This window comes from Schistocerca gregaria, chromosome 1, assembly GCF_023897955.1.
Source record: "Schistocerca gregaria isolate iqSchGreg1 chromosome 1, iqSchGreg1.2, whole genome shotgun sequence".
Lineage (NCBI taxonomy): Eukaryota > Metazoa > Arthropoda > Insecta > Orthoptera > Acrididae > Schistocerca > Schistocerca gregaria.
Genome location: NC_064920.1, coordinates 708,725,602 through 708,753,501, shown reverse-complemented (window position 1 = coordinate 708,753,501; position 27,900 = coordinate 708,725,602).

Here is a 27,900-nt window from a genome sequence, read left to right as displayed (position 1 = left end):
CATAACAAGAAAGTAACGGTGTGTTGTGAATTTACATCAATCGTTATCGGACCATTTCACCTCCAGGTCCTACAGAGTGCTGCTTTTCGAAATGTCAGCGTACGCCGATACGTAACAGATTTGGATCATCTCTAGCTGGGTGATAGACACCTACCGAAATGTACGACTTTCATGCAGCGTGGCGCTCCATCCCATACTGCCACACGTGCGGAAGATCTCTTGCGCACATCGTTTGATGAGGACCGCGTGGTGAGGCGCCACTTCCTTCATTTCTGACCTGCCAGGTCCCCAGACGTCAGTCCGTGTGATTATTGATTGTGAGGTTGCCTGCAGTCGTATGTCCACCGCGGCTGTCCGGCTTCATTAGTGATGCCAACATCCGACGGCAATTTCTCAGCATACCTACCGACATGTCGCACAGTGCTGCTCACGCCATCGTCCCTCGACTACAGGAACCATTGATGAATGACGGACGACGTGGTGAGCACTTGTTTTAAAGAACATCGCCTGTGCTAAGAATCGGTTGTTATTATTGAGTTTGTATCGTATGAAGCACCATCTGTTGGCCTTTTGCAGACTTTTTTTTATTTTAATAAAACCCTATGTGATTTCAATTTATACCTCTCTACCTACGTTATTCTGTGAAAATTTTCAATTGTCAACGGACTTTTCGATCACCCTGTACATGAACTAAGCAGGAAATTATACCTAACTAATACGACTTTATCCTAATGAGTAGACGCGCAAAATTACGATATGAATCATACTTTTGATGGAATTACAACATTTTTGAATAAATTCGCGATATCCGTATCTGTTAATTTTTTTTAATTTTCTTATTGTTGCACAGTTTCAGCATTTGGCCGTTTTCAAGTCTCTCTTAAATGTTTTTTATAAAGCAACATTGCGCTTCAATAAATCATATTTTAGTACCAAAGCAGAATATAATTTACGCCAGGTTTAATAATTTACTGGATACATTTGTTAGCTCTTTGATCATAAAATATCTGCGATGGAAATTACTGATGATTCAGCGGAAGATGTTTCAAAGAACATACCCAAACGATATAGTGTATAACTACAAAGGTAATGCACATATATGGCCCAGGTTTCCTACGTCTAACAGACAACAGTGGTTTACTTTAATGACCTTGCAATTGTGGCAGCGTGTAATCTACCAGTCACAATAAAATATGCTAATATTCTACATCTGTATATTAAAACCTCCACCTCTTAGGAGTAAGGTATTTTCACAATCATCTGCACTGACTCTGCCTGTTTCTTGTGTCACCATGACAACGCTGGCGAGCTCTAAGGTACTGCAGGAATTCGGCATGGGATTGGTACAAAATCTTTGAGGAGTTTCTGATTCGTAACGCTCTATTCACTTAATAATATCAGACTGGCTCTAATATGGCTGCAAATTTCCACTTCTTCGACCACTTCCTTTAATTGACCTTTACGTAGTTTGTGCACAAACTCCATCGAGTGATTAATGATTAGTGATTTGGATTATTACTTTGATTGTAACTGTATTTAAAAAATAATCTTCTGAAGATATAATATTGTTCTATGAAAAATCTTTAAATGGGTTACTAGAAAACTGTACAGTTGTATGAAAATTTAAAAAAAATACGCTTAGAGGCATCGTGGAGTCATTTAAAAATCTATAGCAAATGTGGATTCAGGATCAAACTACATCATTCGAGATTACTGGGCTGTGTTGCCAAAGGTGTTATGGAGCAATGTGGACATGTGAAATGTGGTTGTAAAATGTGAAGTATTACAATTTAGCCTTTGCTCTAGTAAGAGTCTTAAACGTTGTGGCAGCTAGAAGCAAAGGTCCCCAAACCGTGGAAGATTGCCTGTAGCGAGACAGCTGTGTAATTGGGACGCCGTACAACGGCGGACTCCGTAATTATTTCCGTATGGGGGCTTCGGCAGGGACAGAGCGGCTGGTCAGCGCGGCAACTCGCCTGCGTGAACAGGAAACACGCAGCTCTGGGATCTCTGTCTGAACAGTGGAACCGTTCCGGCGTCTGGGATTCCGAGTGCCGCAGACCACGAGTTAAATGCGACGCCTGGCAGTCCGTTCACTGCCCATATCGACTGTTTACTTCACTCGCTTCGTGACACAAAGCCTTGGTTTTCCAGCAGGCCGCTGACACTATCTCTGTCCTTCACACCCACTGGCCTTCCGTCTACGTGCCGATAACTGATAAGGTTCTCAACAGCTGACCGGTATGTTTCCGCTGCTCTTGAACGGAGATACAACCGCAGTACTAAGACTGTTGAAGGTGTAATCTCTGTTTGGCCCCTGTAAAGTGCCGGAAAATAATATTGACAGCTTGGAGTAAACATCATTCCTGGGACTACTTTTCTGAGAGAAATAACGCAAAGGTATTATTTCTTGCTCATCTCTTGCAATGTAAGCTCTTTGGAAGTGAGCTCATCTCTTGCAATATAAGCTCTTTGGAAGTCCTCTGTGATCCACGTGCGATTGTATCGATCTAACTCTGATTCAGAGCTGACAAATCATAAACGGGTGCAAATAGCCATTGTCCGCTTAGTTGGGCTATGTGAAAACAGACACAGATGTACTAGGGATTCCTAGAGATAATGTACTTCCTATTGTGTTTTTTTATTAATTTAATTGGCCTTCTGCTTTATCCAATTAGGGAAAGAAGAGAATAGTTTTAAATTACACTAATGCAAGTTAACCTTATATACTTTGTACCAGGTGATCAAAAAGTCAGTATAAAGTTGAAAACTGAATAAATCACAGAATAATGTAGATAGAGAGGTACAAATTAACACACATGCTTGGAATGACATGGGGTTTTATTAGAACAAAAAAATACAAAAGTTCAAAAAAATGTCCGACAGACGGCGCTTCATCTGATCAGAATAGCAATAACTAGCATAACAAAGTAAGAGAAAGCAAAGATGATGTTCCTTACAGGAATGCTCAATATGTCCACCATCATTCATCAACAATAGCTGTAGTCGACGAATAATGTGAACAGCACTGTAAAGCATGTTCGGAGTTATGGTGAGGCACTGGCGTCGGATGTTGTCTTTCAGCATCCCGAGAGATGTCCGTCGATCACGATATACTTGCGACTTCAGATAATCACCAAAGCCAATAACCGCATGGACTGAGGTCTGGGGACCTGGGAGGCCAAGCATGACGAAAGTGGCGGCTGAGCACACGATTATCACCAAACGACGAGCGCAAGAGATCTTTCACGCGCCTAGCAATATGGGGTGGAGCGCCATCATGCATAAACATCGTACGTTCCAGCAGGTGTTTATCAGTCAGGCTGGGAATGATACGATTCTGTAACATAGCGGCGTAACTCACCCGTCACGGTAGCAGTTACAAAACCAGAATCACACATTTCCTCAAAGAGAAAAGGCCCGATAACGGTAGATGTGGTAAATACAACCCATACCGTGACTATCTCGACGTGCAATGGAGTTTCCACGACAGTTCTAGGATTTTCGGTAGCCCAAATTCTGCAGTTGTGGGCGTTGACACACCCTCGGTGCGTGAAATGAGCTTCCTCGGTCCACAACACGTTACTCAACCAATCGTCATCTTCCGCCATCTTTTGAAACGCGCACACCGCAAATGCCCTCTGCTTCACTAAATCGCCAGGTAACAGTTCCTGATGCCGATGGATTTTGTACGGATAGCATCGGAGGGTACGCCTCAATGCCGACCAAACAGTAGTGTATGGAATGACGGTGCGACTGCAGGAGCGCTGACTTCCTCATGCATAGACGAACCCGCTAGTCACCATTTACTCCTGAACTGTCTCAGCAGTCTTACGCCTTGTGCTCTATCGGGCACTACGGGGTCTATTGTCTAAACAACCAGTGGCTTCGAACTTCGAAATCATTCTCGCCACAGCTGCATTTGTCAACGGACCTTCACCCGTTCGAGTCCCCTTCCTATGGCGATAGGATCGTAACGCTGAACTAGCACATTCCCCATTCTGAAAATACAGCTTCACTAAAAGCGCCTTTTCAGGTAACGTCAACATGCTACGACTCCTGGCGCATCTGATTCTCTCTCTCTTTTTTTTCCTTTATTGTAATTTTAACATCTGTACAACAGGTAGGCTGGCAGCAGCACCTTACGCTGCTCTTCAGCGTCAGAGTTAACAATGAGAGAACAAATATAAGACATGTAAGAGATTGATCAATCTGGTGGGTAAAAAACAGTAGACACAGAGCATAAAAAAACACAAAGCCGTTTACACTCGACGATAATCCACACTACAAACTGTTGACACGACGCACAAACACTGATGATTTCGATAGCACATGTGAACGTTGGAGCGTGACGGCGAACACGAAACACAAAACACGATGGCACACACATGAGAATCGGATGGCGATGATCTCTGGCGCGCTGTAAGTAGGCTGTTTAGGTTTTCTTATTGGTAACGCCGCTTAGCGCTCGGTATGAAAAATCACTGGCTGTGCTGTGCGCAGTGTGTGTTGAGTTTGCATTGTTGTCTGGCATTGTAGTGTTGGGCAGCGGCAGCTGGATGCTAACAGCGCGTAGCGTTGCGCAGTTGGAGGTGAGCCGCCAGCAGTGGTGGACGTGGGGAGAGAGATGGCGGAGTTTCGAAATTTGTAAGAATTGGTGTCATGAACTGCTATATATATTATGAGTATTAAGGTAAATACATTGTTTGTTCTCTATTAAAATCTTTTATTTGCTAACTGTGCCTATCAGTAGTTAGTGACTTCCGTAGTTTGAATCTTTTAGTTAGCTGGCAGTAGTGGCTCTTGCTGTATTGCAGTAGTTCGAGTAACGAAGATTTTTGTGAGGTAAGTGATTTGTGAAACATATAGATTAATGTTAGTCAGGGCCATTCTGTTGTAGGGATTACTGGAAGTCAGATTGCGTTGCGCAAAAAAAATATTGTGTGTCAGTTTAAGCACAGTCTTGTATAAATTTTTCTAAGGGGACGTTTCATATGTCGACCCTTAGCCGAGGATACCTCACTGGAATCTTCTGATTTTTTCTTGTAGTTTGTGTAATTAATGTAGATTTTTTTTATTGCTAGCGCGTAATCATAGAGGGAATTTCCTTTGTAGTTGTAGTCTTTCATTGTTGTACAGTAAAACAGTTGTGGCATGCATGTAGAGTTGCACCAAGTATTTCGCAGCTGCGCTTGCAATTAACTAGATATTATTTTCAGTGCTATGTTAATGTGTTCTCTTATTTTTGCTCTTCAAATTGTGATTTTTTGTGTTGTCGTGTGAAATATTGTGACAATAATGGCGTGTGAAAAACGTAATACTAGGCTCCAAAGTAAACTGAGAAATGACAGTGAAGACGAAAGCAGTATGTTAGCGCCACCATGTAATGAATTAACTAATGTTCAAAGTAGTAATTTGGTAATTGTGCATAGGGAAATGAAGCGGGTTGCAAATAATGGTGTAGGCAGTGAAACAATTAGTGAACAGGGAAGCATTATCGATCGATTGGTCGGCAACAGCTCGCGTCAGGAATCCGATATGACAGGACACAATCTTGCAAATACTGTACATTCAGGTTTTGCGTCCTCACCATTTTCTCAAATAAGCCGAGACACATTTTCTGCTTGTCAAACTGTGAATGTTGCCGGTGCAAATGCACTGCCGAAAAGCATAGATGATCAGATTCCAGACACTAATACATTATTATTGCAATTAATGCAACAAATGAAACAAAACCAAAGACAAACACAGCACAGCCAGTGATTTTTCATACCGAGCGCTAAGCGGCGTTACCAATAAGAAAACCTAAACAGCCTACTTACAGCGCAAATGTCCACATAACATGTACGAGTCCGGAGACCTGCCCCTGCCAAGAGGGGAAGGAAAGAGAGGGGGAGGGAGAGGGGAGATCAGAGATTAGCATCTCTGGCAGAGGAGATGGGAGGAGGAATAGAGGTATGGGGGTAGGGTAAGCCCAGGGAGGAGTGAGGAGAAAGGGAGGAGGGAGGGAAGGGGGAGAGAAGGGAGAGAGGGTGCCCGAAGGAACAAACACAGAAAGAGGGAGGGAGGATCAAAGTTGGTAGGAGGGGTAGATGGAGGGGAGAAGGGCATCGTCAGGGAGGGAGAGCTGGCGGAAGCCATCTTGGGAGAGGGTGTGGAGAGTGGAGAGATGGAGAGCGGGTGGGATGTGAAAGTACAGGCGCAGAGAGGATGGGAGAAACCAGCGGGTGAGGAGGAACGAGTTTACGGGAGGTGTAGAGGATCCGTATACGTTCGAGGAAAAGAAGGAGGTGGGGGAAGGGTATAATGTCGTACAGGATCCATGTGGGGGAGGGGAGACGTGTGCAATAGGCGAGGTGAAGAGAATGTCGTTCTAGGATCTGAAGGGATTTGTAAAAGGAAGGGGGAGCAGAGATCCAGACAGGGTGGGCGTAGCAAAGGATAGGTCGAATGAGGGATTTATAGGTATGGAGTATGGTGGAGGGTCCAGACCCCAAGTATGGCTGGAAAGGAGCTTGAGGAGACAGAGTCGGCAGTGTACCTTGGCTTGGATCGTCCGGAGGTGAGGGGTCCAGGAGAGTCTACGGTCGAGGGTGACGCCAAGGTACTTGAGGGTGGGGGTGAGGGCGATAGGACGGCCATAGATGGTGATGTAGAAGTCAGGGAGGCGGAAGGAATGGGTGGTTTTGCCTACAATGATCGCCTGTGTTTTGGAAGGATGATTCTCTCTCTCATTACAGCTCCTTTTATACACGATTGTCATGTGCAGTCACCGACGTTTTGCTGTCTAGCGCCATCTGTCGGAAATTTCGTGAACTTTGTTTTTCTTTTTTTCTTTCTAATAAAACCCCATGTCATTCCAAGCATGTGTGTCATTTTTTACCTCTCTATCTACATTATTCCGTGGTTTATTAAGTTTTCAAATTTATACTGACTTTTTGATCACCCGGTACAACTGAAAAATGTTATTCAGTTTACTACTTAGGATATCACAATAACTGTAAGAAATAAATGTTCATAGGTGCTTCCTACACATCGTGTATGGGTATCATAAACATATGAAGTTTCATGGGCAACATAGCAACAGGAAGTTGCTCATCAGACGACATCAGGAGTTCATCGCAACGGTATCTATTTTGCCTGTCACTGATTATTAAACACTGTCTATGTGTCACCTAGAGCTAGATTCTTGCTCAGTGACAAGGGGGATAGGCAACATGCACGTCTGGTGATATGATAACGCTATTATTGATGAGCAGTAGATTGTCAGTACCAGTAGGAGGTCAGATAACGATCCTTTCTCAAGGTCACTATTGTCCGCACTTAATGACTTAGCATGTCTTCAGAGCACACTTAATGCCTCGTGTTTTTGGAAACCTTATTTAAGAAGAGTTTTGGCAATTTCAGATATGTCTTCAGAGCACACTTAATGCCTCGTGTTTTTGGAAACCTTATTTAAGAAGAGTTTTGGCAATTTCAGATATCTAAAAAATGTTTTTTATGCAGTTCCGATCACTATTATATCACCATCAAAATGTTTTCTTAAAAGCTTAGGTAGCTCAGCAATCACCTTCGTGGTAGCGGTACTCTTATCAGAGGTCCTCTTCATTACTCTTACTGTCTTTCACTTAAGTTTAGTTTTTCCTTCTGAATTGCGTTTAATAGGCAGTTTACCCATCAACTCTGAAGGCCGAAGGGATACAAACGTTACAGGAATGGACACACATGTCGCTGACCTTACAGAAATCTAACATAAGACATTACGCTTCAATACAGTCGAGCATTCCAACAAAAACTTGGTTTTCTCAGATGAATCTGCCTAGACGGCACACTGTCACTATAACTACAACTCAGACTGGGCACGGCTATTATCTTTAACATCCGGATAGGAAGAAAGTTCAATTATCACCGTACTGTAAACAGCAGCCAAATGAGACCCTAGACCTCCATGTGATACCAGAAGTAGAGTTGTAGCGTGGGTACGAGCTCAGGGGCAAGGGCGATAGCCAATCCTGCGTGTACCAGAACTCCACAATCTGCGAACCATTCAGCTCGTCTTTCATCAAGCCTTCTTGTTTCGAAGTGTTATTCCAAAAGGATTACCGGTTGCATATTCACACATGTCGTATTCTTATTATTATTTCAGATGAAACTGTCGGTATGGCTTCGGAAACTCATAGTGGAATCGGTACATGTGGAGTTTAGAGAGGCCTAGAACACACCGATATGGATAGGCTTGGATAGGCTTCGTGAACTGCACTGAAATGTTAGCAATCTCCACAGTGACTATTCCTCGATTAAAGATTGAGACACACTTGAAATCTGGTCTGGCAATGTAATCTCTTGTGCCACAACGCCCATCCTGACAGTAAACTAAATGAATTTCGCAACATTCTCTAACATTTTTCTTTGTTTTTCCGAAAACTGAATTGTTCGTTGATTTGTAAATATCTTTTTCCAAACTACGCCTCGCAAGAGCCCTCTGATCGGTTTTTAAACGAATGTATTCCTTCAGCCAACAAAACTGGTCGAATAAATGCCACCGAAGATTCTAACAAGTTTCATCCTCGACCTGAGATTTCTGTGATGTGAAATTTCTGTGATTTAGAATTTATCGCTATTTGTTTCCCAGCGATGTCGTCAGGTTGCTGGCAGAATCTTTGTACAGGACTATGCACTGAGGGCACAGAGGTACGTCACTGTGCGCATGATGGAAATCGGATATTCCAGATCTGCCTCTAGGACATATCCCTCACTAGAATCCTTGCCCACAGATTGGATATGTTGTTTCAGTGTGATGATTTCGCCTTCGGACGTCCACCTGAACCCTCTAATGAGCATGGTTTGCCCGTAGAAATTGTTTACATCCAAGCAAATGATGTGACATAAATCGTCCTCCTCTCTCGTTCATAGGTTATTCGCCTTAGCCTACCTATGTGAGCACTGGCAAAGGCCCGCGCGAATCCCGCGTTCGAGGAGCAACAACAAGTCAACATTAGTCAACAGTTCGATGTCTATACGTGTTCTCCTTAACGCTGCTTCACACGAAAGCATTTCAGAAATCTTTCACACAGGAGGATCGTACAAACATACCGCCGTTTGAGTCTCGTACAGATTCCCGTATGGAGGAAATAGTGATAGACATCCCTGGGGTTGTGAAGCAGCTGAATTCGTTGAAAATAAATAAATCGCCAGGTCCTGGTGGGATTCCAATTCGGTTTTACAATGAGTACTCTACTGCATTGGCTCCTTACTTAGCTTCCATTTATCGTGAATCTCTCGCCCAAAGTCCCGAGCGACTGGAAAACCCGCAGGTGACGCCTGTATATATAAGAAGGGTAAAAGGACGGATCCTCAAAATTACAGACCAATATCATTAACGTCGATTTGTTGCAGGATTCTCGAACATATTCTCAGTTCTAATATAATGAATTTCCTTGAGACAGAGAAGTTTCTGTGTAAGCAACAGCACTGCTTTAGAAAGCATCGTTCCTGCGAAACGCAACTCGCCCTTTTTTCACATGATATCTTGCGAACCATCGATGAAGGGTATCAGACGGATGCCATATTCCTTGACTTCCGGAAAGCGTTTGATTCGGTGCCTCACTGCAGACTCCCAAATATGTGAGTGGCTCGAAGACTTCTTAAGTAATAGAACCCAGTACGTTGTCCTCGATGGTGAGTGTTCATCGGAGGTGAGGGTGTCATCTGGAGTGCCCCAGGGAAGTGTGAGCAGGATTTTCGATTGGTGTAAGGAATGGCAGCTAACTATGAATCTAGATAAATGTAAATAAATGCAGATGAATAGGAAAATGAATCCCGTAATGTTTGAATACTCCATTAGTAGTGTAGCGCTTGACACAGTCACGTCCATTAAATATTTGGGCGTAACATTGCAGATCTATATGAAGTGGGACAAGCATCTAATGGCAGTTGTGGGGAAGGCGGATAGTCGTCTTCGCTTCATTGGTAAAATTTTGGAAAGTCGTGGTTCATCTGTAAAAGAGACCGCTTATAAAACACTAATACGACCTATTCTTGAGTACTGCTCGAGCGTTTGGGATCCCTATCAGGTCGGATTGAGGGAGGACATAGAAGCAATTCAGAAGCGGGCTGCTAGATTTGTTACTGGTAGGTTTGGTCACCACGCGAGAGTTACGGAAATGCTTCAGGAACTCAGATAGGAGTCTCTGGAGGAAAGGAGGCGTTCTTTTTGTAAATCGCTACTGAGGAAATTTAGAGAACCAGCATTTGAGGCCGACTGCAGTACAATTTTAGTGCCGCCAACTTATATTTCGCGGAAAGACCACAAAGATGAGATAAGAGAGATTAGGGCTCGTACAGAGACATATAGGCAGTCGTTTTTCCCTCGTTCTCTTTGGGAGTGGAACAGGGAGAGAAGATGCTAGTTGTGGTACGAAGTACCCTCCGCCACGTACCGTATGATGGATTGCGGAGTATGTATGTAGGTTTAGATGCAGATGTCCGCGCTCAGGCAACTTCTCGTAAATGACGGCGAGCATGTGTACATCGGTGTTAATACATAATGTAGCACATTCTCCGAAATCAGGGATGCCGAACTCCTGCCAAACATTCACCCTATGCCCTTATTCCGCATCCGTTGTGGCAGGGCCTGTTAGTGTACTGGAGAATGCGGTCGTGTCGGGCAGTGTGTTGTCATGGAGTCTTTCCATCGAATCCACGGGTTCGCATGGGAACATCGCTTCTAATCCACGGAGCTAAGCAATATTTTTGGTGCGATTCTCATGGAAAAATCAGGAATGACAGTGACTCCATCACCCCGCAAACAGAAATTATCCAAATTCTGAATGAGGCAGTCAGCAGCAAACCCGCTCAAAATGTGAAAGAATATGGGTATGTACCGTGGCAGTTGACACTTGAAACAGCATGCATTGTGAGCTGCACTGCGTAACTTCCCTCTAAGATAGCAACGGTCTGTATGTGGAGTTCCAGCTTCTCTATCCAATGACAGACCGCAAATATGACAATCGACTGTCTGGTCATACAAAGCATCGAGCTCCTGTGATTGTTGATAACTCTACCGCATGCGGTACCATATCGTTCTGTGAAGGTTGTATGGGAGGATTGGCGTCTCCTTCAGAAAGCACCCTTGTAATTAGGAGGCACTCGAGGTCGGCGTATGCGATGAATGGACATCGTTCCTCGTGGTGGGTGTTCTTAAACTTTAAGAACTTTTCATCCTCGGCAAGTATTTTCACATGTACCGTTTGCTGGCTCAAGAAGTCAAAGAGGCGCTCTCCGAGATGCTCTTTGTAAAAGGGTTGAGGCATCTATGGAAAACATAACTTACACTTTTTTTTGTACTCTATTAGGCATCGAGCCTCAATTAGGAGAGTAGGCGAGATGCAGGAGGGATACGCTCTTGATCCACGTATTGTGTTGCTTCTCGCCCTTGGAGAATAGCAACAAATCTACATGTTTCGGGCGCTGACCTGCTAATTTTGAAAAGTAGAGGGATCCAATTAATTTATATTTGACTTTTTCGTTCTGCACAGGCTCCACATGACCTTCTTTTTCTTTTTCTTCTTCTCTTCTTCTTCCGGCATGCTGTTGTCAACATGCATGGTCTACACGTGAACTTCAAGCAGAGTTCTACCATTTGAATTGTGATAGATCCTATACTTTTAGAAGGAAAGACATGCTTTTGAAAATGTAATGCGCACAGAAATCAGATACTTTGATTTTACTTCTACGCTGAACATGTTACGCTTAATTTCTACTGCTAGCCCAAAGTAACAATGCAAAGCTACACTCACCCCTCTTAACTAACTCATTTGCATACTGGACATTAATGCATGCCTGTTTAGCGGTAATACCTTTCGGAATAACTGGACTAAAAGTGACATGATTGCGCGAGTGTATATCAAGGTGGAATACATAGCTGAGTGTCTTACCTGACCGTCTTTCTTACATTTCGGAAAAATGGGAGCGCGTGACACTGTTGACAAAAATTCTCAACCATTCCGAAATTGAATCGCCCCACGATATCACGCCAGTTCTCCGCCGAATTTGGACGATGCACTCTTTCTCTCCAGCACCAGTGTCCTGTTTCGGTGAACTGGTGAGCCAAGAATGCAGAGTTATGTTACCGTGGGATACGGCGGGTCAGTGACAACATCGGGGAGCATCTTTTCCTAAGCACCTTGGCAGGCATCAATAAAAGTTGCAGCATCTCGGTAGCCCACAATCATGTTGTCAATAACGGCTTGCGAGATACTGTCCCTCAACGCACGAGCAACCACAAAGCAGCCCAATGCGGCTGCAGGTGACTCATAACGAAGCGAGAATGGATACCGGGGATACTGTTGTTGCTAAGCCCGCCATTGCTGATGATTTTTATTCAAAATTTCAGCAGTGGCGTGGCTCGAACCCAGGGCACAAGGCGTTTTCACTACTAGTCAAACACGCTACCCCGCCTTTCTTTCGGCGGACGTTTCTTGACACCTCTTCAAGTTCCTCGTAGAATACTTCGCTTAGTTTTTAGGGTTTCGTACCTCAATAGATAATAACGGAATTCTTATAGGATCCCTTTCATGTTTGTCTGTCCGTTCGAGTGTTAGAAACATTTTTCTCGGACAAGTTTGTTTGCGTGGCCATCTTCCGCAGCAAGCGTATAAATACTTATTTTGTAAATTAAACTGCCTTTTGCTGCTGGTATTTAGTTTATTTCTCCCATACGCGTTTCGCCTTTTCTTGTTTTAAGGCATCATCAGTGGGATCTACAAAGATACATTTTTGTTTAGTTTTAGATTATTAAACAGTTCACGTCGCGATTTTTGTAAAAAAGTAGTTACTTACAATTTGCTGATCTGCGTTTTCTCTCACATCTGGTGTAGAGGTCGCACTACCACTTTTTTCACTGCCACATACTCATAACTTCGAGTTCTGGCCTTCCTTACACTGTTTCCCATGTTTCTCACACTTTTCGTGGTGAAATCTTGTGGTTTTGACACTCGACACAACTATTTCGTGTGACACTGCCTTTCACAAACGTAAATATTGCGACTCCATTTTGCGTTTCCCCCTCTTTGGCATGTTCACGTATTTGTTGCCAACCTATCAAAGTATGTGTTTGAAACTACCTTCTATTTGTGCTGTTTATACCGTGTTCGTGTGTGTATGAGAGAGAGCGGGAGAGAGAGAGAGTCAGTTCATGAGTGTAAATTTTGTGTGTGTGTGTGTGTGTGTGTGTGTGTGTGTGTGTGTACTAGCTTATTAGCGAGTGGTTGAAAACTTTGGTGACAGATATGTTTGATGTTTGGTGCTGTAATCCTTTTGGGTGTGTTATTCTATTATTTTATCTATTAGTGTAAATAATGAACTGTTTGCCATCTGTATTTGGTCATTCAACAGGATTTTCTTTTCTGCTTTGGTTTTCTGTATGTGATAATTTTCTTGCATGGTTAGGAGGTGTTTTTTATTGTTGAGTCTAATTATTTTCATGTCATCTTCTCTAGTGGTTGGTTTGTGGTCATTTTCTCTTAGGTGTTCTGCAAATGTGGAGTGGTTTTTCCCATATTTCCAGGCTCTCATGTGTTCTTTGTATCTGATATCAAATGTCCTGCCTGTTTGCCCTATGTATCTGCCATCACAAGTGTTACACTGTAATTGATATATACCTGCTTTCTGGTATATGTCTATGTTTTTTGTCAGTTTTGGAGTGTATTTTTGTATAGAATATATTGTTAATTTGTATTTATATCACAGGAAAAAAAATTCTTTTGTCATTTGCTATCCGACATTAAAGTTACAAAAGACATTCTCGTAAATCTTGGAATTCCCTGGACTGATATCTTGCCAGTATTAGTGTCGATAGTCGACAAAAGTCGCCGAGATTTTCGATTTCCGGGATGATGAACTGTCTACACACATAATCAAGTTTGTACGGTACTAGAGTCCTACTCACACTCGCATTGACAGTGGCAGCCCACCCTCTGACGGAACACCCTGAGCTATTGTGCCCTGTGCCGGCGTTCCTAGACCACGGATGCACTGTGCAAAACAATCATACGTTTCATGAATATAGAGCATATTCAGGCAACTCGCTTTTCATTAAGAACAGCCTCAGATTGTTACAGGTCAGAAGCAAACCAGTAACATACTGTTTGGATATACGCGAGGAAAATGTTTATCGGCACCGACACGAAGCGAGTGTTGAGACGTAACAGACAAGAGCATGCTTTGAGGGCCCTTCAAGTGAGCGGTAGCGGGCCGGGAGGCGGGGACGTCTGCCTGCTAGCAGCTGACTCAGTTGTCCGTTAATGTGCTTATAATGGACCTAACACTACCGCAGTCATAATGACTGGAGTCGAGAGTACCACAGGAGTCGCTTCCGATGACGCACGATTTCACAACGGTTCACCTTTTTCCAACAAATAAATATAGACTTAAACACAGAATATTCTCATTATCACTGTACACAAAGCCCAGGAAAACAAACATATCGTTAAGTTGGCAGTAACGTAAGCTTTAAATGAAACTGAATTGGGCAAGGATATCAGCTGCACTGGAGAAATGATGAAAGCTCGATTACATCTGATGGCAGCAGCATTAGAAGTACTTGTTTCTAGACATGAAAAAAAAAAGACACAGCACGATGAGAGTAATTATTTCCGAAATATTTTATTCTTAAGGAAGCCCATAATAATCAAAAGTAAGCTAAATATTATGTACTCATAATGTTCGCATCATGTCCTCCTCCCACCCTCGCAAAATGTTTTGTCAATAACAGCGAAAAAAAAAACTCAATAAGCTTTTCAATTGGCAGTACATCTAATGCAAAAAACAGTAACAACTGCTGCAGAAGAGGGCTACTTAAATAACGTCCTTGCTCTTAAGTTGTGGTGTAAGTTGCAGTCAGAGCACCTCAACATGATTCCTAGCTACACTTTTTTCTTCACTCTGCTTATCGAAATACATGTGATAGCTCCGTGATCTGAATGGTATCGTTGCTCACTGAATGATGTGCTCTTACACTGTTCATAATTTAAAAGGAGAAGTGACTAGCACGTAGTCATAAAATGGAAGCGTCATTAACAATGATTCCTGATGAACGGTTGTTGGGTATTTGATTTCGTTGGGAAGATATCACGCGCTACGCACTAATATATATATGCAGGCAACTGCCCGCTTTATGAGGGCTAGTGGTAATGTTTTACACTGTGCGAACACATTAGTGTTAGCACCGCCTGTGTTCTACGTCACAGTGCAATAACCACTCACAGATGCCAGGCGCCGGCACTGGAGGTGTTCTACAGGCTTTTGACTGGTGGTCATATTAATGTGACTAAAAGACGAAACTAAACTCCGTCCGAACAGGCCATGACGGCCCAACGGTACCGGCCGGCCGCTGTGTCATACTTATCCTGCAGGTGTCACTGGATGCGGAGATGAAGGGGCATGTGGTCAGCACACCGCTCTCCTGGTCGTATGTCAGTTTACGAGACCGGTATAACTATCACCGCTGCTACTAATGCAGAAGTTCGAGTTTTTTCTGGTCAGGAATCGTTTCACCTAGTTCTCATCGACCTCATTTTACAAATGCCGTCACACAATAGTTTGTTTCTTCAACTGAGAAAAGAGGAGGGTGCCATGTCCGAAAATGCGGATGCTTATGCAAGATTTAATAGCCTAAAGAAGCAGGACTGTGTCCTGTGCGGAATGAGCTGAGGCGTTGTCGTAATCAAAAACACGCCCTCTGAGAGCTTACAGTGAGCTTTCGACCTGATAGCCTCCCGTAGCCTCTTCAGGAGATTTGAGGCACGGTCTTGTGACGGTTCGTCGCTTGCAAGCACAGCACAAATATACATTCAGACCTTGCCCGATAATGGTTGCATCTTGTTCCTGGGCGGTAGTGAACGCATTTATCTCCACAATTTACTTTACTCTTCTGTGTCTGGTCACAGTAATACACCCAGCAATCATCAACGGGGATTAGGTGGCTAAAGAAGTCTTGTGGACTATCCCGGCGCGGACGCAATATCTCTGTAGGTGCCTCGGTTCGGAGGGCTTTTTGAAGGGTTTTTGCAGCTGTGGAAGTTATGTCATCTGCAGCTGATCAGTGACTGATTTTCACTTTTTCGACCACTACCTCAACTGAGATACGCCAGCGTGCGTGCACATCTTTTGAGATTTCCTGATCTTCACAGAGAAACGGTGTGGCACATGGTTCTTCGTCCTTCAGACACCGGAGACGTATGAGCGACCTCACCTCAGTTGTCCCACCAGTCGACAACTACATGTACCTTCAGACGGCAAGACACAGTGCAACCAGGAGGCCTTCTGAAGATGGCCAGTGCAGCTATGGACGGAACATCATGAACGAACAAATTTCGTGGATAACGGTCGTAGTGTACAACCTGACAGATTCACAAGCTGGTGTGTCAAAGCCTTCGTTGTATAAAAAGACACCGACAATTTGTCTCCTCTGGAGGCCCGTAAAGTCTAGCATGACGACAGATCAGCACAACGCAAGAACAGTAGTAGATGAGACTGCTCAGAACATTTACAGACATGCCACAGCGCAATGCGAGAAAAAGATATAACTCCAGTGTATAATATGTCAGAAATTAAGTTCCAAAAAAATACAAAAAAGGGCTCTGAGCACTATGGAACTTAACATCTGAGGTCATGAGTCACATAGAATTTAGAATAACTTAAACCTAACTAACCTAAGGACATCACACACATCCTTTCTCGAGGCAGGATTCGAACCTGCGACCGTAGCGGTTGCCCAGTTCCAGACTGAAGCGCCTAGAACCGCTCGGTCTCTCCGGCCGGCCCCAAAAATTTTGGGATTATACTGGCGTGTACAGATTTGTTTACATAACAAGGGTATTCCGTGCATGCAGCAGCTGGAGTGGATCCATATTTCTACACGCGCACATGTTATTGTTAACGTGATGACTGCACGAGTACCGTTGTCAGTGCTTCTGTTGTGCGAATATATCAGGGATCTAACACATTAACTTATTTACTATCAGGGGAGGCAAACACAGCTGCAGGAGAAGTGCAGGGAACAACAGAAGCCTTTACTATTACTGTTCTACCACCTAGAAAAGGCTTTCGATACAGTGACCTGAGTAGCTATGTGGAATGTCTTAAGATGTTTTTTTCTGCCCTGAACAATTTGTTCAACTGATTAAAACTTCCCACGAAGACATGACAAATCCTCTATTACTAATGGGCTCAAACAAGGATGTGCCCTCGCGCTATACTTTATGAGACATCGCCCGTAAACAACCCAGGTGTAGAACTTAAATACAGATTTGACAGAGACCCATTTAATCAGTCCAGCCTGCAATCCAGAAGGTTTGCAAGTCTCATTCAGGATACTGAACTGCACTATGCTGACAAAAACACTTCTCCAGCTCACACACACACGCAGAGCTGCAACTGTCTGTAAATTGTTTCGGAACTAACTATAAACAGTTTAGTATGACCATGAGAGTCCAAAAAACGAATGTACTAGTGGAGCCACCTCCTGGAACTGCCTTTCCGGATTTCAATATATCTGTTTCCGGCACACCTTTGGAACAAGTAGATTACTTCCTATATCGAGGAAGTGTATTATCATTTAACTGCTCATCGGCTATGGCCCTGTGAAAAAGGATGCATGCCGCACATGTTGCTTTCGAACATCCCCTACATGGATCTTCATGAATAAAGATATGACACTATCTGTACCGAGCAGTTGTTGAAGAATCTGCGCTGTGCTATGGTCGCGGAACCTGCACACTATATCACCGTGATCTTCAGAAATTATAACGGTTCAACCAACAGAAGCATAGATACATTATGAAAATCAAACGAGATACTTCGTATTAAACACCACTATTCTTGAGAAGGCACAGATGTGTAGTATATACAGCGGTGACCAAAGTCGTGAGATAGCGATATGCACGTATACACATGGCGATAGCACCGTGTACACAGGGTATAAAAGGGCAGCGCATTGGCAGAGCTCCCATTTGTGCTCAAGTGATTCATGTGAAAATGTTTCCTACGCGATGATGGCCACACGACGGAAATTAACAGATTTTGAACGCGAAATGGTTGTTACAGTTAGATTCCATTTCAAAAATCGTTAGGGAATTCGATATTCCGAGATCCAAAGTGTAATACCAAATACCAAATTTCAGGCGTTACCGCCCACCTTGGACAACGCAGAGGCCGAAGGCCTTCGTTTAACACCGAGTACTAAGGTGTTTGCGTAGAGTTGTCAGTGCTAACAGACAAGCAACACTGCTTGCAATAACAGCAGAAATCGGAGTGTAACGTACGACGGGCGTATCCGTTAGGACAGTGCGTCGAAATTTGGCGTTAATGAGCTATGGCAGCAGACGACCGACGAAAATGCATTTGCTAAAAGCACGACATCGCCTGCAGCGTCTCTCCTGGGCTCGTGGGCATATCGGTTGGACCCTAGACGACTGGAAAACCCTGGGCTGTTCAGATGAGTCCACATTTCATTTGGTTGCTGATTGTAGGGTTCGAGCGTGGCGCAGACTGCACGAAGCCATGGACCCAAGTTGCCAAAAAAGGCACTGTGCAAGCTGATGGTGGCTCCATAATGGTCTGGGGGTGAGTCGTGGAGTGGACAGGGTCTTCTGGTCCAACTGGACCGATCATTGACTGGAAGTGGTATGTTCGGCTACTTGGAGGCCACTTGCAGCCACTTACGGACTTCCTGTTCCCAAACAAGTATCGAATATTTATGGACGACAATCAGCCATATCACTGGACCACTGATGTTCGCGATTGGTTTGAAGAATGTTCTGGACAATTCGAGCGAATGATCTGGCCACCCAGATCGCCCGACGTGAATCCCATCGATTAGTTATAGGACTTGCTCGAGAAACAGGTTCGTGTACAAAATCCTGCACCGACAACACTTTCGCAATTATGTACGGCTATAGAGGCAGCATGGCTCAGTACTTCTGTATGGGACTTCCAACGACTTTGTAACTCCATGTCAAGTCGAGTTGCTGCACTGCGCATGGGAAAAAGAGGTTCGATTCGTTTGTCATCTCAGCGCAGAAGCACCGTTATTGGCCACCAACGCAGTGGGTTGGACGTGTCCGGTGGATGAGAAACAACAGACTTCCTCGACAAATTCTGTTTAGTGAAGTGAGCACAGGTGGAAGGCCCCCTAAGTAGAAGGCTCCTCTGAAGCGCAATAAGGAGCAACTGAAGAAGAACCTAAAGAGTCTAAAGATTGACCCAAGCAATTGGGGCAACGCGGTAGAAGATCGCAAACATTGGCAGACAACTACACTCCTGAAAATGGAAAAAAGAACACATTGACACCGGTGTGTCAGGCCCACCATACTTGCTCCGGACACTGCGAGAGGGCTGTACAAGCAATGATCACACGCACGGCACAGCGGACACACCAGGAACCGCGGTGTTGGCCGTCGAATGGCGCTAGCTGCGCACCATTTGTGCACCGCCGCCGTCTGTGTCAGCCAGTTTGCCGTGGCATACGGCGCTCCATCGCAGTCTTTAACACTGATAGCATGCAGCGACAGCGTGGACGTGAACCGTATGTGCAGTTGACGGACTTTGAGCGAGGGCGTATAGTGGACATGCGGGAGGCCGGGTGGACGTACCGCCGAATTGCTCAACACGTGGGGTGTGAGGTCTCCACAGTACATCGATGTTGTCGCCAGTGGTCGGCGGAAGGTGCACGTGCCCGTCGACCTGGGACCGGACCGCAGCGACGCACGGATGCACGCCAAGACCGTAGGATCCTACGCAGTGCCGTAGGGGACCGCACCGCCACTTCCCAGCAAATTAGGGACACTGTTGCTCCTGGGGTATCGGCGAGGACCATTCGCAACCGTCTCCATGAAGCTGGGCTACGGTCCCGCACACCGTTAGGCCATCTTCCGCTCACGCCCCAACATCGTGCAGCCCGCCTCCAGTGGTGTCGCGACAGGCGTGAATGGAGGGACGAATGGAGACGTGTCGTCTTCAGCGATGAGAGTCGCTTCTGCCTTGGTGCCAATGATGGTCGTATGCGTGTTTGGCGCCGTGCAGGTGAGCGCCACAATCAGAACTGCATACGACCGAGGCACACAGGGCCAACACCCGGAATCGTGGTGTGGGGAGCGATCTCCTACACTGGCCGTACACCTCTGGTGATCGTCGAGGGGACACTGAATAGTGCACGGTACATCCAAACCGTCATCGAACCCATCGTTCTACCATTCCTAGACCGGCAAGGGAACTTGCTGTTCCAACAGGACAATGCACGTCCGCATGTATCCCGTGCCACCCAACGTGCTCTAGAAAGTGTAAGTCAACTACCCTGGCCAGCAAGATCTCCGGATCTGTCCCCCATTGAGCATGTTTGGGACTGGATGAAGCGTCGTCTCACGCGATCTGCACGTCCAGCACGAACGCTGGTCCAACTGAGGCGCCAGGTGGAAATGGCATGGCAAGCCGTTCCACAGGACTACATCCAGCATCTCTACGATCGTCTCCATGGGAGAATAGCAGCCTGCATTGCTGCGAAAGGTGGATATACACTGTACTAGTGCCGACATTGTGCATGCTCTGTTGCCTGCGTCTATGTGCCTGTGGTTCTGTCAGTGTGATCATGTGATGTATCTGACCCCAGGAATGTGTCAACAAAGTTTCCCCTTCCTGGGACAATGAATTCACGGTGTTCTTATTTCAATTTCCAGGAGTGTACTTCAGCTCCTGTCTTACATTTTGAGCAGGAACATCGGAGGCAGGAAAATGAAAAACGCTACAGTTGCAAATTTCGCCAGGCCCGGCCATACCATCCAGCGTCTATTATGTGTAATGTATGTGGTCGTATGTTTCATGCCGAATTCGGTCTGCTAAGATATAAAAGGCATCTCCATACCTGAACTGCGATAAGGTAATGGAAAAGCAGGAGAAAAATAAAAACTCGGATACGAATATCAGACAGACTGAAACAACAATGGGCCAAATTTATTTTCTTTAAAATGGAAATTACGTTATTCGGAGTTAGTGAGACACCGTTTATTATGTTGACTAAGTGAAGAGGGGAGTTCCCACCGAACTCCTAAATCGTGAACAGACAGGAAAGGGGCGTGGCACAGGTGAGGTGTACACTGACACCAAGGAGCGCCCCGCGGATTGCGGCTTCCAGGAAGGCCGCCGTGTGGTCGCCGGCTGAACCGCTCGTTATCCACCCACCAGGTGTGCCGCCCTTATTTGCCAGTTCCCCTAACAATACGTGCTATTACTTGAGAGTGCAGCGCGTGTAGCTGCTACGAATACTAAGCTGTGTAATCACGGACTGTGTCACGAATACGAAATACGTTAACTCGCGTGTCCAGAGGTTTCTGCTTCGCGGTTGTAAATAAAAGGAATATTTAGTATCGTACCATTAATTTATTTAATAGTATTGTGTTACTGTTAGTAACGCGCCTAGATCCAACGAAGATATTACGTGTTCACAGCTGATCTCCACTGTCACTGAAAGTTTGCCCTGGGATGCTAAAATACATTTCATGTTCAGACATGACATCATTGTGAAATTTTATCTGGTCACACTGGGCGACTACTAAAAAAGTTACAGTAAGCAATGAATTATTAAATGATTTTGGTTGCTTCTCATTATTTTTTATAGATCTCGACAGTATTATACTGGAGAATTAAAAAACTGTAACCAAATCAGTGTCTCATTTCCCTGTGCTGGTAGAGAAAATCGCACATTTAATGCACACCGCTAAACTTTCCTATTCGGTTCCGAATACCGAAACAAGACCTTCGACATCTGATAGTACTAATCTGCAAGTTTACTTAGCTGCACATTTAATCCATGCAACTTTTATGTCTACCTTAATCATTAACTCAGTTATACATTTTTTTTAAATAGAACAATGTACATTTTGAGGAACGTCATGGACAATTGGAAAGGAACAGGCAGTAATAAGGCAGTCATGAGAAATAGAATTAGACACCTAGCTAGAAGCGAATAGCTCCCACTACCGCCCTGACGGCGATGAAACTGCATTTTATGGAATCCAAGAGATACCAAAAGCTTTAGGGAGTCTTCCTGATCCACGGTCGTTCAACCACTATCCGTAATTCACAGAAAGTCATAAAAGCAGCATCCAAGACAAGTGCACGCTGCAGGACGACTTCTCAGAAGTGCTCAACGAGGTGAGAGTCATATCTGTAGTGTTCCTCACTCGATTCTGACGTAATTCTGAAGTAATCGGGTGGTGCATTTTCTCGCTGAAGATACATGTCTCCTGAGGTGTGCGGTAGTAGACCAAACGGAGGCACCTCTAAGACGAAGTATTCCACGCCACGGACATCTATGACCTGACAACGGCCAAGTATGCAGTAACCTCGCGTCTTCTCTCGTTCACACTGCACTCGCTTCGCCCTTCATTGCGGTGTACAGCCGCAGTCAGGTACCACATCGAACTATTTTATTTGTCGTACAGGAAGCAGCTGTGTATTGTTCAACGGTGTATTACCTCCGGTCAGTTATTCAGGTCTTTGTAGATGGCGTAACGGTCTTAGCTGAACTAGACGAGTTGAGGAAGGGGGGGGGGGGGGGGGCTTGGGAAAAAAGTGCGAGAAAAATGTGCAAAACCAGAGCAGGAGTAACGAAAATGGAAAGTCAAGAAAGACAGGTTCACATTAAGAAGAGTGTAAGGCGGGGTACCACCTTATTATCACTGTTCTCCAGCTTCGATGACGAAGAACCAACGAAGGAAGTGGAAGAAAATATCAGAACTGTTTAAAAGTGCAACCTGAGCGGATACCAGTGGTATGACATTGACCTCCAGGCCGGATGCAGCGAAGACGTGGATAGGAGACTTATTGCTGAATGTGGATAACGATAACCGAAGCAGTGTCGAAGTGGAATAAATGTAGCAGAAATGAGAAGAACTTTGAAGAATTCTCCAGTATGTGAGGGAAGACTATGCAGGGCAGCCGAAACGAGGGAAGTACTGAAAGTGGACCAGCAAAGGCGAAGAAAGCTTTGTGACATCCATGTGAGGCTTGGATGATGTGGAAGTCAGACAAAGAAGTCTGGCTGCCTTGCGGAAAAGTATAACAAAGGTGCTAAATAATCTCAGTTAGCAGCTATTCGAAGAAGAACCTTTGATATCTCGCTAAAGCTTGTTTCGATAATTCTAGTGTGTAGCATACCAAGTATGTGTATGGACTGATATCAAAAAGTGATCATGGTGGCGTAATTTGTATGGATCCTTGGACTGGGCTCTGTAGAAAACGTATACATGGAGTTGTACGGAGTTCTTTTCTTGTGCGAGAGTCTTCACTTCTGAGGGTTCCGTACCACAGTCTGTAAAAACGGAACACTAACAGGGTCATTTTGTTATCTCTCTGTCTGTCCGACAGTTCATAAACCTTTCTCTAATGAACGGGTAGACGTATGAAGTAGCAATTTACGTCGCATATTAAGGTCGACGGTCCATTGGCGCTGTAAAAATGTGAAACTTCAATGCAATCAAAAGAAACAGCCATTTTTGTCACAAATTTTGAGATTCGCAAACTCACTCGTCGAAATCTACAGGGTACTTCTCGTTGAGCTAGAATCATGAAATTTGCCAAGAAGCAAGGTTTCATACTAGAACCAAAGAGAACAATCCCAAAATTGTTGTTGTTGTGGTCTTCAGTCCAAAGACTGATTTGACGCAGTTCTCCAGTATCCTGTGCAAGCCTCTTCATCTACGAGTAATTACAGTAACCTACATCGTTCTGAATCTGCTTATTGTATTCATCTCTTGGTCTCACTCTACGATTTTTACCTCCACGCTTGTCCCCAGTACTAAACTGGTGATCCCTTAATGTTGCAGAATGTGTCCTCCCAACCAATCCCTTCTTCTAGTCAAACTGTACCACAAATTTCTCTTCTCCCCAGTTCTATACAGTACGTGATCTACCTATCTAATCTTCAGCATTCTTCTATAACACCACATTTCAAATGCTTCTATTCTCTCCTTGTTTAAACTGTTTGTTGTCCATGTTTCACTTCCATACGTGGCTACACTCTATGCAAATACTTTCAGAAAGGACTTCCTGACATTTAAATCTATACTCGATGCTAACAAATTTGTCTTCTTCAGAAACGCTTTTCTTGCCATTTTCAGTCTGCGTTTTATATCCTCCCTACTTCGAACGTCATCAGCTATTTTGCTCCCCAAATAGGAAAACTCATCTACTACTTTAAGTGTCTCATTTTCTAATTCCCTTAGCGTCACCTGATTTAATTCGACTGCATTCCATTATCCTCGTTTTGCTTTTGTTGATATGCATCTCATGTCGTCCTTTCACGTCCCTGTCCATTCTGTTCAATGTCACCCGTGAACCTCAAAGTTTTCGTTTCGTCTCCCTGGACTTTAATTCCTACTCCAATTTTTTATTGTTTTTTTTTTTTTACTGCTTGCTCAACATACGGATTGAAAAATATCGGGGATAGGCTACAACTCTGACTCACTACATTCTCAATCACTGCTTCCCTTTAGTGAACATAGACTCTTACAGCTTCCATTTGGTTCCTGTACAAATTGTAAATAGCCTTTCGCTCCCTGTATTTTACCCCTGCCACCTTTAGAATTTGAAAGGGAATATTCCAGTCAACATTGTCAAAAGCTTTCTTCAAGTTTATTCAAGTTTACAAACGCCACAACTTAGGTTTGCCGCCGGACGTGGCGGCCGAGCGGTTCTAGGAGCTTCAGTCCGGAACCGCGCGACTGCTACAGTCGCAAGTTCGAATCCTGCCTCGGTATGGATCTGTGTAATGTCCTTAGGTTGGTTAGGTTTAAGTAGTTCTAAGTTGTAGGGGATAGATGACCTCCGATGTTAAGTCCCATAGCTCTCAGAGCCATTTGAACCATTCTATGAATTTTTTCCTTTCACCTGTAAAGAATTCGTGTCAGTGTTTTGCAACCGTGTGTTATCAAACTGATAGTTCGGTAATTTTCACACCTGCTTTCTTTGGAATTGGAATCATTGTGTTGTTCTTGAAGTCTGAGGGTATTTCGCCTGTTTCATGGATCCTGCTCACTGGATGTAAGAGTTTTGTCATGCCTGGCTCTCCCAAGGCTATCAGTAGCTCTAACGGAATGTTGTCTACTCTCGGGACGTTGTTTTGACTTAAGTCTTTCAGTGTTTTGTCAAATTCTTCACGCAGTATCATATCTCCCATTTCATCTTCATCTACGTCCGCTTCCATTTCCATAATATTGCCCCAAAGTACATTCCCCGTGTATAGATACTCTATATTCTCCTTCCACCTTTTCACTTTCCCTTCTTTGCTTAGGACACGTTTTCCATCTGAGGTCTTGATATTCATACAGATGGTTCTCTTTTCTCCAAAGGTCTCTCTAACTTTCCTGTAGGCAGCACCTATCTTACACCTAGTGAGATAAGCCTCTACATTCTTACATTTGTCTGCAAGCTACTCCTGCTTAGTGCTTCCTGTCGATCTCACTTTTTAGGCTCTTGTATTCCCTTTTGTTTGCTTCATTTACTGCATTTTTATGTTTCCTTCTTTCATCGATTAAATTCAATATCTCTTGTGTTACCCAAGGATTTCTACTAGCCCTCGTCTTTTTACCTATTCGATCCTCTGCTGCCTTCACTATTTCATCTCTCAAAGCTACCCATTCATCTACTACTGTATTCCTTTCCCCTGTTCTTGTTAATCGGTCGCTAATGCTCCCTCTGAAACTCTCTAGACCCTCTGGTTTTTTCAGTTTATCCAAGTCCCATCTCCTTAAATTCCAGCCTTTTAGCAGTTTCTTCGGTTTTAATCTGAAGTTCATAACCAATAAACTGTGGTTAGAGTCCAAATCAGCCCCTGGAAGTATTTCACAGTTTAAAACCTGGTTCCAAAATCTCTGTCTTACCATAATATAATCAGTCTGAAACCTTTCTGTGTCTGCAGGTCTTTTCCACATATACAACCTTCTTTCATGATTCTTAAACGAAGTGTTAGTTACGATTGAATTATGTTCTGTGCAAAATTCTATCAGACGGCTTTCTCTTTCATCCCTTTCTCCCAGTCCATATTCACAGACTACCTTTCCTTCTCTTCCTTTTCCTACTATCGAACTCCAGTCCCCGATGACTATTTAAGTTTCGTCTCCCTTAACCATCTGAATAATTTCTTTTATTTCATCATACATTTCTTCTATCTCCTCATCATCTGCGGAATTAGTTGGCGTATAAACTTGAACAACTGTGGTGGGTGTGGGCAAGGCCAGATCAGTCAACCATCCAGAATGTTGCCCCTGAAATTGCTGAAAACGCTGCTTCCCCTCTTTAGGAACCACACGTTTGTCTGGCCTCTTAACAGATACCTTGCCATTGTGGTTGCACATACGGTACGGCTATCTGTCTCGCTGAGGCACCCAAGCCTCCTCGAGAATGGCGAGGTCCGTGGTCCATAGGGGAAGGGGAGAGCGAAAATTTGTAATTACATCACACGAAAATAAATTTTTCGTCATTTGTTATCAGACTGTGTGTTCGTCCGTCTTTTAAGACACAGGAACGGGAGACGTGTCGAAATTTATGTCACATAACAAGGTCTATGGTCCATTGGCAGGAGAATAAACGTTAACCTTTAAATCAATGCAGTCGAAATATACGGCCATTTATATTTCGTATTTTAATATGCGCAAACTGAATCATTAAAACCTACATCCTCGTCACGTAGAATCCTGAAATTTGACAAGAAGAAAGGTTTCAAAGTACATGTAAAGGAGAAAAATCTTAAAATTGCTAATTTGTAATTATATCATCGAAATTTTTTTTGTTATTTGTTACATGACTTCAAACCCGGAAATTGATATGCCTCATGAATGAGCACCACAAGTCGGTAGGAATAAGGAAGCACCTCGACATGTGACCAGCTATCTCTACAGGCCGGGGAAAACCACCAGGAACTGCTGCACAGCCTACCAACAGCAACTTCCACCAAAAAGCGAAGATGAGACCTACGCACGAAAAACAAGCTTCCTGCAAGATACATCTTGGATGACAGTTCCGTGTCCTAGTAGTGTCTCTATAACCAAAATTATGTCTCACTGTATTGACGAGCCTACCTTAACTCAGTGTAAACTGAGGTGACGTAAGTCATGAGACAGTGAGATACCCATATACAGATGACAGTAGAATCGCGTACACAAGGTATAAAAGTGCAGCGCAGTGGGGAGCTGTCATTTGTACTTAGTTGATCCATGTGAAAAGGTTGCTGAGTAATTACGGCCGGACGACGGCAACTGACATATTCTGAACGCGGAACCGTAGTTCTGCACAGTCACCAAACTAAAGACTATACACTTTATCGGTAGTGACAATTAAAACAAGGCATCTGTAGGGAAACACCAACGACTCCCGATGGCAGGAAATGCCTTATGAGACGGGCCTGTGCTGCCGTTAACTCCAGATGAAATTCAACGTGCAGTATTGTTTCTCCAGGACCACTTTTATAGGGTGTAGAAATGCTCAAGGTCAACATTTTAAGCAAACAGTACGACAGCTGTGATAATAAACAGACGAGCCATATCTGAGTCAGGGGTGCTAGCTCACATTTAGTGTAATAGGGCAGACGCTTGTGGAATTCTTTTCCTGATAGCAGGATAGTAGTCTGCGGCGCTGTTATCTTGATACTATTTGATCAAGTTCTATACATGCTATGTTGTTGAAGTTCTTTTAGAAACGTCTTTGAGATGCCACAGAAACAGTATATCGTTCCATTAGGAAAAAACAAATGATGATGATGATTGGTTTGTGGTTCGGGGCGGACATCCCATGACATCCGTTCAAGTTCATCGTTGATCCGTTCACTCAGTTTTTTATTCGAGATGGGAA